The sequence below is a fragment of the Balearica regulorum genome, chromosome 6, assembly GCF_011004875.1.
Source record: "Balearica regulorum gibbericeps isolate bBalReg1 chromosome 6, bBalReg1.pri, whole genome shotgun sequence".
Taxonomy (NCBI): Eukaryota; Metazoa; Chordata; class Aves; order Gruiformes; family Gruidae; genus Balearica; species Balearica regulorum.
This window is the reverse complement of record NC_046189.1, coordinates 31207834-31215489: the sequence shown is the minus strand read 5'-3', so window position 1 is coordinate 31215489 and position 7656 is coordinate 31207834. Positions and strand designations below refer to the sequence as shown.

General features: G+C 38.4%; 1 long non-coding RNA gene across 1 annotated transcript in view; it reads right to left on the bottom strand.

The window, feature by feature from the left end:
• Positions 1 to 7569, bottom strand: part of LOC142602384 (uncharacterized) — a 29111-nt gene extending 21542 nt beyond the window's left edge. The window contains exons 1-3 of the long non-coding RNA XR_012836167.1: positions 7434 to 7569; positions 6940 to 7004; positions 5612 to 5661 (exon numbers count right to left, since the gene is read on the bottom strand). This is a non-coding gene — a long non-coding RNA (uncharacterized LOC142602384). The remainder of the gene's footprint in view (positions 1 to 5611; positions 5662 to 6939; positions 7005 to 7433) is intronic.
• Positions 7570 to 7656: the final 87 nt, after the last annotated feature.

The following is a 7656-nucleotide window of genomic DNA, read 5'->3' as shown; positions in this document are numbered from 1 at the left end:
GCATGATAGCTGTGATTTAGCACTACTGTATAATTAAAACCTTCTCTTTGAAATGTTATGCCGTGAAGAGTGGTGCTGAGCTCCATTTGTGCCTTAGAATAACTACTTCTGGTTATTTATGTTTCCTCTTTGCATTTTGAAAACAGTATGTGTAGAAACAATTTTAGTTTCCTAGGGTAACATTAAAACGTCTGAAAAGCATAAGGATTCTGTGTTTGTAAGCAAATTAATGTCACAATAGTAGTTACGGCTCATCTTAAAGCCTTGGCAGTTCCTGATGTAAGACTTGAGGAAGGATGTGTGCTGAGTATAAAATAAAAAGGTGTGAGTATCTGTGTGATTGAGTTTCATTTGGTATGGACCAAGTATTTTTAGAGTTGGAGTTGATTGATTCAAGCCACATGACTGCCTGGAACTTCCATTTAATATCAAGTGGCTTTTAAATTCTGCTTTCTGTCTCCTAAACAAATACTCTTCCACACTTGTCAGATGACTTCTAATATTGTAGTGAAAGAATTAATAAAACTTTCATGGTGATTTCTGAAGGCTACCTTGAAGCAGTTGGAATTAAAAATGTGGATGGAAAATTTAAAACTCTTAATACTTTTGGTCACTGATTTCCAGAATAATACTTTCCTTTACAGATATGAAAGATCCTAAAGCCCTTTTTACGTCTTCACAAATTAGCTGGGCATTAGTATTGTCAGAGGTGTGTTTTTTCTCTCTGATGTGCTGACATTGATAATGTGGTAATATTAGGGAAAGAGATGTTACTGTCAATATTATATCTTTAGTTTTTCTAGTGTTTTAAGTAGATGCATATTAATCTTCCACTATAAAAGCATAATTCACAATATTTAGAAACACTTCCATGTCTAGTTATACTTGCACAAACTCTGTGTCACAGCAAACTGCGTCCCTGTAGATTAATTCCATATAGTTTGCACATAGAAATTTTATGTTACCTGGTACTACGTGAGGATGTTGTTATTGGAAAATTCATAACTGGAAGTTTTTGCAGAGGCTTATTCAGCTGAATTGTGAACACTGAATTGGATTTTGTCCTGTCTTTTTGACTCCTGCTTCAGACAGTCTGCACAATCTTCTGAAAACCATCTGTAGCTGTCATTTAGGCACTGGTAAATATTATAGTCACCATATATAAATATCACTTAAAACAAGTGTCATTAAAAACTTGAATACTGACATTTTCTGGTTGGAACACTTGAACTCACAGAATCGTATTTGCTGTGTAATCTACATTCAGCCTCTTGGGCACTACAGTGGGTTAATCTCATTTTAAAAACAATGAGTGATAATCTGAATATCACACACACATATATAGGCATTTTCAGTATTTTCCTTAAAATTAGTTTTAAGTTGATGTCTATTTGAAGGTCAACCTTTTGTTTATTCTGCATCTAGCATGCTTAGAAAAAAAATACAGTTGTGGAGAGGATATAGGAAGTGGAGGGCCTTCCAGTCAGCCTAACACTAGGTTGCTTTTATGAAATCAGTTTGCCTTTTAGTTAAAGGTTTCTCTGGGTAAAATAAAATCTCTTCACTTTCTGGATAAGAAAAAGGTACTGAGTGCTGGTCTTCTGTACTAAATGACAGTCAATAAAAAGATGAGATAGAAGAAGAGGAGAGGTACTGGAGGATACAGAGCTACCACTGAGCTTCCCAGAGAATATTTGGGAGTTGACAAAACATGAAACTTTCTTCCTTTTTTCCTTTGGTGTCCAGTAGTTGTTTTTTGGTTGGGTTGTTTTTTGGTTGGTTTTTTGGGTGTTGGGTTTTTTTTGGGGGGTGGGGGAGTGGAGGGGGTTCAGGTTTGAGGTTTTTTCCCTTGTTTTTTTAAGGGAGAATAACAGCATGTAATGGAAATGCTGCAATATTTTGTCTGGTTGTCTGGTGTGCTGATGACATAAAGTCCCTTTCATTCTCCACCGGGTGTTTACTGCATGGTTATGAAGGATTGGATGCACTGGCTTAGATGCTCAGGTTTAGTCCTCAGTTCCTGTGTCTAAACTACTTCTGGGAAAGTTACTGGTTTGAGTATTAAATCTGTTTCTTTACTCAGCTTTTTGGTGCAATTTAAATTAAGTAAACAAAGCACTTCAACTGTTCTGAAGTTAGCAAACTGGAACAGTGGAAAAAGCTGTCTTGCATCAGCAAGAAAATGGATGTGAAATTGAAAGCAAGACACTGCTGGTTAGTTTACTTAGTGAGACTTGGAAATTAACAGTTGATATTGTCAAAGCCCTACTAGAAGTAAACTGCAATCTGAAGGTAATTGAATTATTCTTCAAAAAGTATTGTCAAATCAAAGGATATGTGGAAATCTGCTCTAGCCATACAGGTGTGTACAAACATAGGGCAGACGTAAGCATTCATGGGCCAGCGTGCTCCAGGTTCCTGGTGATACATGACTGCAGATCAGGCCATAGCTTGCCAGATTTTGAAGAAATAAATTGCTGGTGGAAAGATGTAAAACTACTACATACCACTGGTGTTAAAAATATGATTTAGGTATTCTCAGTTACATGTTTTAAACTGATACTTGTTTGCATAATAAACTGTCATTGGAGTACTATTATATAAATTCTTAAGAACAAGCATACTGTACAATGTGTTGTTATCTGCCCATTGAAGTTGTGTAGTTCAGAATAACTTTTAAATAAAAAAATTGGTTTTGTATATTTCTGTTCAAGCCTGATTTTCTCATGAAAACAAGGTAGGCAATAATTTAAATTTTTTTTTCTGGCTCATTTACCTCTTCCTGACTGGGACTGCAGTCACTAAAAAGTACTAGCCAGATATGAAAGAAGGGTAGAAATCTTAGAGAAATTCCTACAACTTGTGTCTGTGCTTAGCTCCGGACCATCTGCACCGTGTACTAATCTCATCTCAGAGTAAATAAGAAAAGGGGTGGACACAGAAAATAAGATAAAAACATTTGGGACTACGTTTTGTTAGTCTTGTGCACAGAATAACACTTTTCCGTTAACCCTCTTGTGGTTCCTTACATAATTAGGACAGTATCAGTCTGGGGTTTTTTCAGCATACATTTGGGCAAAACCACCTGACTCTGAGCCTTGTTTTCAGGTGTACTAGTGGAAGTTGACAAGTTGCTGGTGTGCTTAGTGCTATAATGATGAGGCCTTATCACACACTTCCATTTTAGGCATGTGTGACCGTAACTATTGGTGCTTGTACTGCAGATAACTGTGGTGCTTAGTTGCCGACTGGGGTTAAACCATAACAGTACAGTAATTTTGTAAGTGGAACGTAAGACTGAGCCTCACTACAGCTTGTGTAAAGGTATTTGGGCAATGTGGTCTAGTGGAGGGTGTCCCTGCCCGCAGCAGGGGAGTTGGAACTAGATGATCTTTAAGGTCCCTTCCAATCCAAACCATTCTATGATTTGATAAACTAGCTTAAAACTGTATAGTTTATATGCCAAAAGCATAATTGTTCTGCTACATACAGGCTACAATGAGTCTACTCACAACAAATACTTCAGTCATGCTAAAATTGCTTTGGTGTTATCCATAGGTGAGCTGGCAAGGCTGAATACTGAGTAGGTATATATGGGCTACAGTTAACAAATGAGCTGCTGCGTTCACAATCTTTGTAAAGAACTGGAATCCTCAGCTGCTTTTTTCTTGATGTCAGTATTACATGAAATCCCTGTGAATGACCACATGAGTTTTTTGTGTTATGGTGGATTTCATGATGTGATCCTCTCGTATTGCATATGTGCATGTGCTGCAGATGTGCATCCCAGCTCTAGCTTGTCCTAAATAACATAGGAATGCAAATATTTTCAGTTTTGCATTTGGGAGGAAATACTGTAGATGCTACTATGAAAAAGCTGATAAACCTAATGCTATAAGCCCCTTGTCTTGCTGGGCTTCTATGTACCCCTAAAAATCAGTGATGAGTCAGGTTGGTTTTGGTTGGGTTTTTTGTTTATTTTTTAAATGGCTGTGGTTTTGTGTTTTCACAGTTTTCTCCTCACTTTTGGTTTTGTTCCTTGTGAATCATCAGATTATGGGGGAAGAAAAGAAGGAGAATCTAATAGCAGCTTGTTCAATTTCTGTATTTCATGCTTCCAAGTTGGATTCTCTTATTAGCTCTGGATTTCAGAGGGCTGCTTTGGATTATGCAAAGGTAGTCAGTGAAAGGACCAAGAACTTGTTTTGTAGATGTTTCACTAATTTAGGGAGCATAGATATTTAGTGTTCTGGATTTAATACTTGCATGAATCTTGTAGTGCATGAAAGCCGTGAAAAGTGAAATGTGTGATGTGTGTTCTGAGGTCACTATCTAGATGTTATTCCCTGTTTTAAGTAAATAATGCAAAGAAAGAATGCTAATGTTTGTCTACTGCACCTGTTGTAATAATAATAAAGTAAAAAATGTTTTGATACAGATTTATGAAGCTACATCTGAAATCATAATTTATGTGAACTGTGTTTATGTGTTGAAGAACTTTAGATCTGTGCTTCACTTAGCTCTCTGACTATACTTGTTGGTGTTCTCATGGCTTTCCGAGGGATCTTGAGGAGTTGATATGCTAGTAATTTTGTGCTAGCATTGTCTAAATCTTCTGTACATCTACTTCCATTTAGGTATTATTTAAACTTGAGAAGCACTCTTTGAAAAAGAGAGAAGCCCAAAGAGGCAGGGTACCTAATGGAATTCCACACCCCACCCCCCCACCCCCCGCCAAGAAGGAATAGCTTTTATGATTGGGTGAATAGAATTTAGGAAGGCTAGGGTAGAAGGTTTAATGTTAATTTTTCTAGACAAGGAATAGTAAATTTCTCTGTTATGGCACCAAATAGTCATGTGGTATTTGTGTTTGTTGATCTCTGTGACCAGAGCAAATAAATATTCTCGTTTTACAGATTAGAATGCAAAGAATATTTGTATTGACTAAGGTCATAGTTTGTAAATAGCCAAGTTAGGACTGAGATACAGAAGCTCCTCACTTTTACAGTCATTCTTCAGAAAGTGACTGGACGAAGTTACTAAAGGAAAAGGTAACAGTTATCTATGTTAATAAATTAAACACAGAATAATTGCCTGAATATTGTTATAATAAATGTTGGACATTTTAAAAATTATTTTACAGCCACCCAGGATATGTTGTTTTGCTTTGTTGCATAACTCTTTCAGGTGAGACAAACATAGTTACTCATCTGCTGTTTATAACCAGGTTCCTGAATTAGAAATAAGAAGCCAGGACTTGAAGAAACTGTACGTTAGAACAAAAGCTGTCCATATTGTAATCTGTATCCTTAACTTTATGATATCCTACTAGTTACCTCTCTTCTACTACAGTTCTGAGATACAAGATCCAGTAATATGATCACCTAAAAGTGGGCATTAGTTTTAAGATATTTAGTATCAATGTGCAACATTACATCATCATTGTCATAGCCCTGTATGTCCTCATTGCATGAATCGCCTGATTATTTGGCACTACTCTCTGCTTCTAATACAGTATACTTATTGTTTATACAAGTTACAGATTTCTTGAAGAATCTCTTCTAACTGGTCCTTTACCTTGCTTTAAACTCGCCATCTCATATTTACCTACCTGTTTTTAAAGTTACAAACTTTCGGTTGAAGACTTCTTTTCCCCTCTGGCTAAGGAATTTTTTAAAAAAAACCCCAACTTTGATATCTTCAGCTTTAGCATCAATTATTCTAACATTAGAAAAAAGCAAAACATATGTCAAACGATGACATAGTGAAAAGAAACATGAATTGAAACTACAGGTTTCTGGTGCGTGTATATGTAAAATTTCTGGAGAAGGGGCTATAGCTTACTGTACAGTAGAATCCTGCCTTGGATTCAGGCTTCCAAAGTCTATCATAATGCAAAAGCTAAATAAGACCTGACTTAGTCCCAGTGGTGAACCATAAGAACCTTAAAATTACTTGGCCAATTACCTGAGCAATGCTTTGTTGATATCCAGAACTAAATGTAGTAAGATGTTGATGTTGGATCTGGAATGTGCCTGGTTCTTATACATACCTACTTAGCCATTTTCTGTCAAGCAGAATTAATTTTAAACATCAAGTTGGTATGGGTCATCTTTCTCCCTTTGGTTTTACAGTTGCACTTTTTTGTGAAAAAGTGAGATCTTCTTCTGCTGGCTTTGAGAGAAGAGCTCCAAAATGGGACTTTGTATACAAACCAAAAAGACCTGTCCCAATTTACGACTCACTGAAGAATCATTTCACTGTCTTTATCCCTAGAGTTGGACTGTGCAGCCAGAGTAACCAACCACAGAATTCTTGAGTTTTGTTCTATTCTAGTGTATGGATAGTGACAGCATTGTATAATATCCCAAGAAAAGATAAATTCCATCTGAAAGATAGTAGTATTTATATATAAAAATGTCTTCTCATGGAAAGGGAACTGTGAAGGCAGTCTTGATCAGCTGCAGTATGTAGCATCTGGCAGGAAAATGCCACATAAGTGAATACCACTGTAATTGTTGCATGCATTTTTTTAGTGAAAATCTTTAACTCTGTATTCCTGGTAAGTAAAAGATTCTCAGTGGAAGCAGCTGCTGAAAAATCAGTATATGACACTTACAAACCTTCATGGAAATGCAGAAAAGCCTGAATTGCTGTAATTCATGGAGTTACTTGTGTAAAGGACATGTGAAGGGCTTGCATTTGGAAGGTTATCTGTTTTTTTTCCAACTATGTCCACCATTGCTACCTCTCTGCAACCCTTGCCTTATCTAAAGGCTACTTGTGAGCAGAGATTTTCAATGTTTGGACAAACATCTAGACAATTATCAGTTTCAGCTACTTAAGCTAAGCAGTTATCTGATTTGACAGTTTGTTTTTAATAAAACATGATACAGAACATCAAGCAAGACTATTATTCTTAGCACATACTATGCTTACCTTCAAAACACTGTAAATCATTAATTGGCTAACTCACATCTGCAGCTGCAGAAAGAGTGGATCATCTGAAAGAACATTGTAGAAGAGTCTGGTGTTTGAAATGTGTTGGGAACTGCTGTGGCATCCTCCCCCTGCCCCCTGACCAGTCAGGCTAACCAGGTTAGAGAATATACCCTCCACTCTCTGAGCTGTCAGATGAAAATGTGGGCTGTAGTTTAGGTGGTTGGGGGGGGGAACCCTGTATTCGTATTTTAGTCTTAATTGACGTGTTACTAGTAGGTCCAGTAATAGATACCGAGGTTGGAGAGGTTGATTTGGGGCTTTACTTTCCTCTGTTCACCAGTGTTTTGGCCACCGGTGCTCGGTGTCACGGTTTCTGTCATCTTAAGTAGGAGGCAGTTCCACTTCCCCCCACCTCTTCCTCCGAGGAAGGCTACCGTACAGGAGCCCACAGCCTTGAAGATGAGGCAAAACGCGGAGATAATCCCGTTTACCTCCCGCTGTGGCGGGCACTGGCACCACTCAGCCGCTCTCTGACGGGTGGGACCGGCAGCAGGGACGATGCCTTGCGGGGCACCTCAGCGAGGCCGCCGGACCGGCGCCTCAGGGAGCGCCCTGGGGAGGGGCCACCGTCCGGCACCGCGCGCCGAAGGAGTTAACGGCCGCTCCACGGCGGCCCGCCCCTCAGCCTCGCGTATTGGCGGGCCAGCTGGGGGC